Source organism: Onychostoma macrolepis, chromosome 13, assembly GCF_012432095.1.
Source record: "Onychostoma macrolepis isolate SWU-2019 chromosome 13, ASM1243209v1, whole genome shotgun sequence".
Lineage (NCBI taxonomy): Eukaryota > Metazoa > Chordata > Actinopteri > Cypriniformes > Cyprinidae > Onychostoma > Onychostoma macrolepis.
This window is the reverse complement of record NC_081167.1, coordinates 11,941,591-11,948,478: the sequence shown is the minus strand read 5'-3', so window position 1 is coordinate 11,948,478 and position 6,888 is coordinate 11,941,591. Positions and strand designations below refer to the sequence as shown.

Genomic DNA, 6,888 nt, shown 5'->3' with positions numbered 1-6,888 from the left:
GCTCCATGTGTCTCTCATTTTCTTGCTTTTTTCCTGGGGACTTGAATGTCAAAATTTAAGATGAAGTCACCCATAGTCATTTTTACTACTGTCAGCAGTCGTTTTGAGTCACAAGATGGCTTGGTTACTACAAAGTAAGTTTTTTGTTATGGAATAGAAATGAATAGAATATAAATATGGAATATATATATATATATATATATTTTTTTTTTTATTAAACTTTTGAAGATTTTTTCATATAGCTGTTAAATTACAGTTGTCTACTGTAGCTGAAAAAAACGGTATTTAGCTGTTAATTTTAAAAACAGTAGTGCTCCGTATTTTTACGGTATCATGCTGGCAACCACAGCTGCCAGTAGATTAACGTTTTTTTACAGGGAAATGTTTTACAGTGTTTAATTAGATACTAGTCACAACCCAATAATTCAAATTTTAAATGCTATAATAACCCTGCACTTTATATTTATCCATGGGTAACAAAAAGGAATAAAGCCAAGTTAGGATTTTTTTTTTTTTATTATGATAAAAATGTAAAAGTATTCAAGTAATATTCAGTGCACATAAAAAAATAAACACCCATCAACATATCAAAATACAAAAATGGCTTACGAAAAAGCAAACAAACAAACAAAAACAAACAATATATCGAATCAGGCTTCAAACATTACTCCAAAAACAATTGCACTGAAACAAACAAATTATTAAAAATAATCAAATAAACAACATGCTTTAACAAAGCATCAGCATTTTTAATACCTAAATAACTTGGTATAAACAAAGTGCAACTCACCAGGCCAGCACATTTTTCAAAAACCAACCTGCATGGGTGTGGGGTTGTCAACTACATTTTTTAAAATGAAGTCCCACTCAAAGTCCATAAGTCTCTTTAAGAGGTTTGACACTTTGGTGTTGACGGTTATGGTTTTCTTTTGCACCGTTTTCACAGTTTTTTTGGATGTAACTTTTCCTCTGGCAGCCTTGGTCCCCTTTTCAGGATTTATTCCAACAAAACGTCTAAAAAAATATAAGAAAGGAATATTTTCAGTAAACAATGATTTTAAATGGTATGATTTTGATTATCAAAATTTTGGTAACATAAAATTTCATTCGTTAACATGAACTAAGAATGAACAATACTTCTACAGCATGTATTAATCTTAATTATTTTCAACATTTGCATTGTTGTTAAAATCAAAAGGGTGTATATGTTAACATTAGTTAATGCACTGAACTAACATAATCAATGAACTATATTAAATACTGTAACAAATTTATATATTTTTGTTAGTTCATGTTAGTTAATGCATTCACAAATGTTGAGAAATTATATATTATTGTATTGTGTTACTGTGGCCTTCAAAGAAAAAAAAAAGTCACAAGTTTGTGATAAAGTTAAGTAAATGAGATCATTATTTTAGGGGGAACTATATTTTTAAGGGTTAGTTCACTCAAATAAAATTTCTGACATTAATTACTCGCCCGTAAGACCTTTGTTCATCTTCGGAACACAAATTAAGATATTTTTCCTGTCAACATCACATGCATGCATGCATGCATGTCTGCTCAAGTTTTCAGCTTCAGCCAATACTGAGTTGGCATTCGGATGTAAATAAGGAAGCCTGCACTGAATTCACTACGTATGACAACGGTTCATTTTGTTAAATAAAATCTTTTTTTTTTGTTTTGTTTTTTGGTGCACAAAAAGTTCTTGTCACTTCATAAAATTAAGGTTGAACCACTGCAGTAACGTTGACTATTTTAAACCATGTTTTCAACTACCTTTCTGGAGGTCAAAAGGTGCAATGACATGGCTGCCTATGTGTGGATCAGATACCCTCGGATTTCATCAAAAATATCTACGTTTGTGTCCTGAAGATGAAAGAAGGTCTTACGGGTGTGGAACGGCATGAGGGTGAATCCCTCATGACAGAATTAATGACAGAATTTCTTTTCTTTCAGCTGAACGCAATCAGAGTTATATTATATAATTTTCTGGCTCTTCCCAGCTTTGGAATGGCATTGAGTAGTGTTTTTAAAGCTCCAAAAAGCACATTCATACATCATAAAAGATATCCATACAACTAAATTAGAAAAAAATAAAAAAATAAAAAAAATATTGTAAGAGAAGGGGAGCTACGTCCTACATCGGGTCAGAGATCACCCTTCTGCCAGAACTCGACTCTCTCATGAACGTGCGTACAGCCGTTGCCAGAAGCCAGTGATTATAGTTTATAAAGCTATAAATACGGATATTTTTCTTACAAAACACATCACTTCACTTCGAAAACATTTATTAACCCCAGGAGTTGTATGGATTATTTTTATGATGGATGAATACACTTTTTGGGCATCAAAAACTTGATGTGAACAAACTTGAAAAACAAAATGTAATGCCATTACAATGCTGGGAGAAGCCAGGATATTATTTAATATAACTCTGATTGTGTTCGGCTGAGAGAAGAATGTCATATACACCTAAGGTGGCTTGAGGGTGAGTAAATCATGGGATGATAAATTTCATTGTTGGGTGAACTGTTCCATTAAGTCACCATACAAATACTAACATATTAATTAGAAATAAATAATATAAGTGCAAATTTACCTTTGAAGGAATTCCTGTGTGGATGCTGCTTCCTCCTGGTACTGCAGATTAAAGATGTAATACAAAGAGAACAATGCAGCAAGTCCAGTGAGAAAAGTTGGCTGCACACCGAGATTATTCAGCCTTCCAGGCTGATCATCCACCGTTTCATCCATTGCCCCGGATTTTCACCTAGATCATAAAGGAATGGATAGAACAATGTTTATTCTATGATCTCTAGAAAGTGTAGAAAAGGCAGTGAGAAAATTCTTTCATAACCTGACAACGGCACACAATGTCATGTCTTTGAATGGTAACTGACACTGCTGACCCATAGACAAAAAATGTTATACCGATTTGTAACAACCTGACTGCGTGTACAGGATGACAACATCGAACCTTGTTCTAGTCTTTTTTACTTAAAGAGATAGTTTAACCAAAAATTCTGTCATTAATTCCTCACCCTCGTATCGTTCCACAACCATAAGACCTTCGTTCATCTTCAGAACACAAATTAAGATATTTTTGATGAAATCCGAGAGCTCTCAGTCAAAAATATCTTAATTTGTGTTCTGAAGATGAATGAAGGTCTTACGGGTTTGGAATGTCATGAGGGTGAGAAATTAATGACAGAATTTAAATTTTGGGGTGAACTAACCCTTTAATGCCAAGCCAGATTTCGAGATGGGGAAAAAAGGTTAAATACAATAAAGTGTATAGTGATTGTATAGTGATAAAAAAAAAACTATGAGGTTTCTATAAGTGAACTAAATTCTCAAACCAAGAATCAGACTTGGCTTAGTTGAATAAATATTTTAAAATCAAATCTGGGCTGCGTTTCTCAAAAGCATATTATGCCTAAGTTGATCATAGACACCATTGGTGGCAATGATTATCTAGGTAAGATAAATCTAGGCTTATGATGCTTTTGAGAAACGCAGCCCAGCCCAGTGCAATAAAACATTCAAAGACAGTGGATTCTAGTATAAGGCACATAAATGTAGATCTTCTAATAGTAAAACTTGTGTGAGCCTTGTTTTAGTAAAATAAATTTCAGACATGTCTAATATGATATACTTACCAAGCAGGATCAAACGAGGAGTCACAGGCAGGTTACCAGTCTTCTCGAGGTCAGCAGAAATGGCAGACATCTATTGTCAAAGAGAACAATTTATGTAATTTATGTCAAGTTCAAGTTTGCTTGCATTGTATAGGCAAACAGACATAATTTCTTCATTAAAGATTAGCACATGAAATTGGGTGTTTCATAAACTTCACTTGTATGATTGATGCATCGCCGACAAACAGTGTGTGTAGGCTATGTGCAAATCAGCTCACGACTCACGAACAAATGGATTCCTAGCGTAGCCTATACCCGTTCACTAACGGGCTTCTAATTAAAATTACAAAGGCTTCACTTTAGCTTTATAATATTATTTTTAGAAGTACTTGATAAAAAGGTAAAATCGGACGTAGTGGCAAACAACACTGGCAGATACAAAATGACCGGCGCACGTAAAAAGTTATCACACAACAAAAAAACAATCGATTTTGTTCACTCCCACCGAGTCCCACTCATATTTTACGTGAAGTAAAATATCCATTTTGGATGAAAATGAGGGATTTACCTGATGTGATGTCAGTCTGACTCTGAACTCCATCGATCGGTCGGTCGCTCAATCATCCCTTTACCTATAATAGTTTAAGATGTAATATTTTTAAGTAATAAGTAATTTAAAGAGAGGCAAATACAATCATAAATAGTTGCAATCTTACCTCATGCAGATAATCCAAAATGCTGTCTTGTTCACGTTGGAAAAAAATATGGTATAATTCTGTTAAATAACGGTGGCATGCTGTCGTTGGTCGACCACGCAACCCGAAGTGAACAAGTCTTCCCATAATGCACTGCAAATAACAGCAACTTACTGCTATTACTTGAAAACATAATTTTACTGTTAAATTTCCATGTAAATTTACAGGAATTTTTTACAGTGTGTAGTAAAGTGTTGCAAATCCTGTTTGTGTACCACTGTTCTTATAAAAGTTACTTATACTGGCTATGAACAAGTAGCCTTGTTACGAAATACTGGACTTGTCCATTTGTAATGCATGCAGTCAGCATGTCATACTGCATTTACTTAGTGAACTGACAACTTCAGTCATGTGGCAGCTATCGCGGCGAATCAGGCCAGTCAGCAAAAACGATCTTATCGTTAAATTCCTGAGGGGAGCTCGGAGATTGAATTCACCTCGTCCTCATTCTGTGCCGACTTGGGAGTTATCCATAATCCTTAGAGCCTTACAAGGCCCTCCCTTTTTATCTCCCTTATTTGAGCCACTCCAGTTGGCTGACTTTCGGCCCCTGGAGCTTACAACCACCCTCCTTTTGACTTTAGCATCGGTCAAGCAAGTGGGCAACCTACAAGCAATGTCAGTCAGTGCGTCATGAGCAGGGGCGGATTTAGTGAATTGGGGGCCCCTGACAAATATAGGAATGGGGCCCTATACATTTGCACGCATTTACCTATAGATCAACCTTGAGGTTCCTTTTTTGTCGTGATGCTTGCTGCTGCACAGTGGTGCCCCATAGTTGTGTCCAATGTTTCTACATTTTTCATGTACATGTTATAATGGGATCCTTTCATTTACATTTACTCATTTACCAGATCACGAAATAGCAATTGATTTACCGTTTTAAGTTTTAACAAAAAACAAAAATTATAAAATGATAAACCTCACAACTTGAACCTTTAAACCATTTTTTTAAGAAAAGGGATGAGTCAGGAGTATAAATTATTATATTATTTAAAACGGATTTATGTGGGTGAATTTTGGCATTGGTCTGAACAAAAACTGTAGACTGTCACTGGATTATTGAAAATGCAATGACAATGATTCTCCCGTGATATGTGTGTGTACATGGAGAAGACATGCATGAAGAGAATTAAGGGAGCTGTTGTCAGTGAGAGGACCTGCTGCGTTGCCTGGTAACCAATTGACCATATGCACAGAGTGCTCTTTAGAACTTCTGCATAGTTTTAGTTTAGTTTATTTTTGCACAAGAGTAACATTGATGCAAAAAAATACAATCCATATACTGTGCAGGGAGAGGCAGAAAACCCAAAGGGCTTATTTAGAGCCTCCACCTAAACAATGGAGAAAAAACAAACAAAAAAAAAAAAAAACTCAGAAAACTGAAAGAAAAAGTTTGATTACAATAACAAATATATAAATACAAATGACTACAAATTAATTACAACATATGTTGAAAAAATAAAACCCAGAAATAATATACTCAAAAAACAAACCATATATGGTACATAAAATAAATTAAAAAAGACAAGATAGATTATTGCAGAGCAGCATTTAAATGATCCTTTATACATCTTTTATAACAAGCCAGCTCGTAAACACCCATAAAAGCTGATTTAATGTGGTTTATATAGGTAGAGACTCTTGAGACCCTTACAGAAAGCTCTCATGCCTCTTTCTTGTCAGAAATCGAAAAATAATAATTGCAACATCGTAAATAATCATAGCATAACAATAATGATAGATGATGCCTTTAACATTAGGTAGCTAGAGATGCTATCTCCCAAATGACATCATAATGGTATTATTGATAATCAATAACTTACCTTCATAGTTATGAACACATTTTAAACACTTATAATATTTGCCTTCTCAACTCTATGGCTGTGCATTAAAATTCACTTTAAAGATAGACTTTTCATTCATGAAGATGACATGAAAAAAATGTGTCTCCTAGCGAAAAACAAAGACTTTTAAGATGAAAATGTTATTAAATTATCATTATAACTAGTAGATGGCAGCAGAGGATCACTCATTAGCTCAGCTGCCATTTCAACTCCAAATTTGTGTGCTTTTATTGTACTGAAGTATAAAGTATAGCAAGTGCAGGAATCACAAAGTGTCATGTCATTTTATATATAAATAAATATGCCCCGACACCAAAAGCATATAAGGGAGAATTATTTAAACTAGTTAACTACAAATGAAATAAGGTCATTATTAATGGTATAACAATTAAATAATGCATTAAATATTTTGAAATATTTTTAGATTTAATTTAGTAACTAGATTTTTAAAGTTTTATCTTTAACTGTAAAAGCTGCTAAATATATTCAGTCAACACAGACTTGTTACTGTTGTAGTTTTGCTACTCTAAATTTAGCCTGAACTTAATGCTCAGCTATATTTTGACATTGGCTTGTCTTCCATTGTCAAGGTCAATCATACCAATGAGTCCCTGAAAATTTAGCAGATTTACCCGCGTAATATTT

The 6,888-nt window shown here is 34.0% G+C and overlaps 1 long non-coding RNA gene across 1 annotated transcript; it reads right to left on the bottom strand.

Moving 5' to 3' along the window:
* Positions 1–490: 490 nt before the first annotated feature.
* On the bottom strand, positions 491–4,471 carry LOC131552629 (uncharacterized). The gene is made up of 5 exons (XR_009274022.1): positions 4,358–4,471; positions 4,210–4,273; positions 3,663–3,732; positions 2,603–2,773; positions 491–1,014 (listed from the first exon to the last, which is right to left on the bottom strand). It is a non-coding gene; the product is annotated as an uncharacterized LOC131552629 (long non-coding RNA).
* Positions 4,472–6,888: the final 2,417 nt, after the last annotated feature.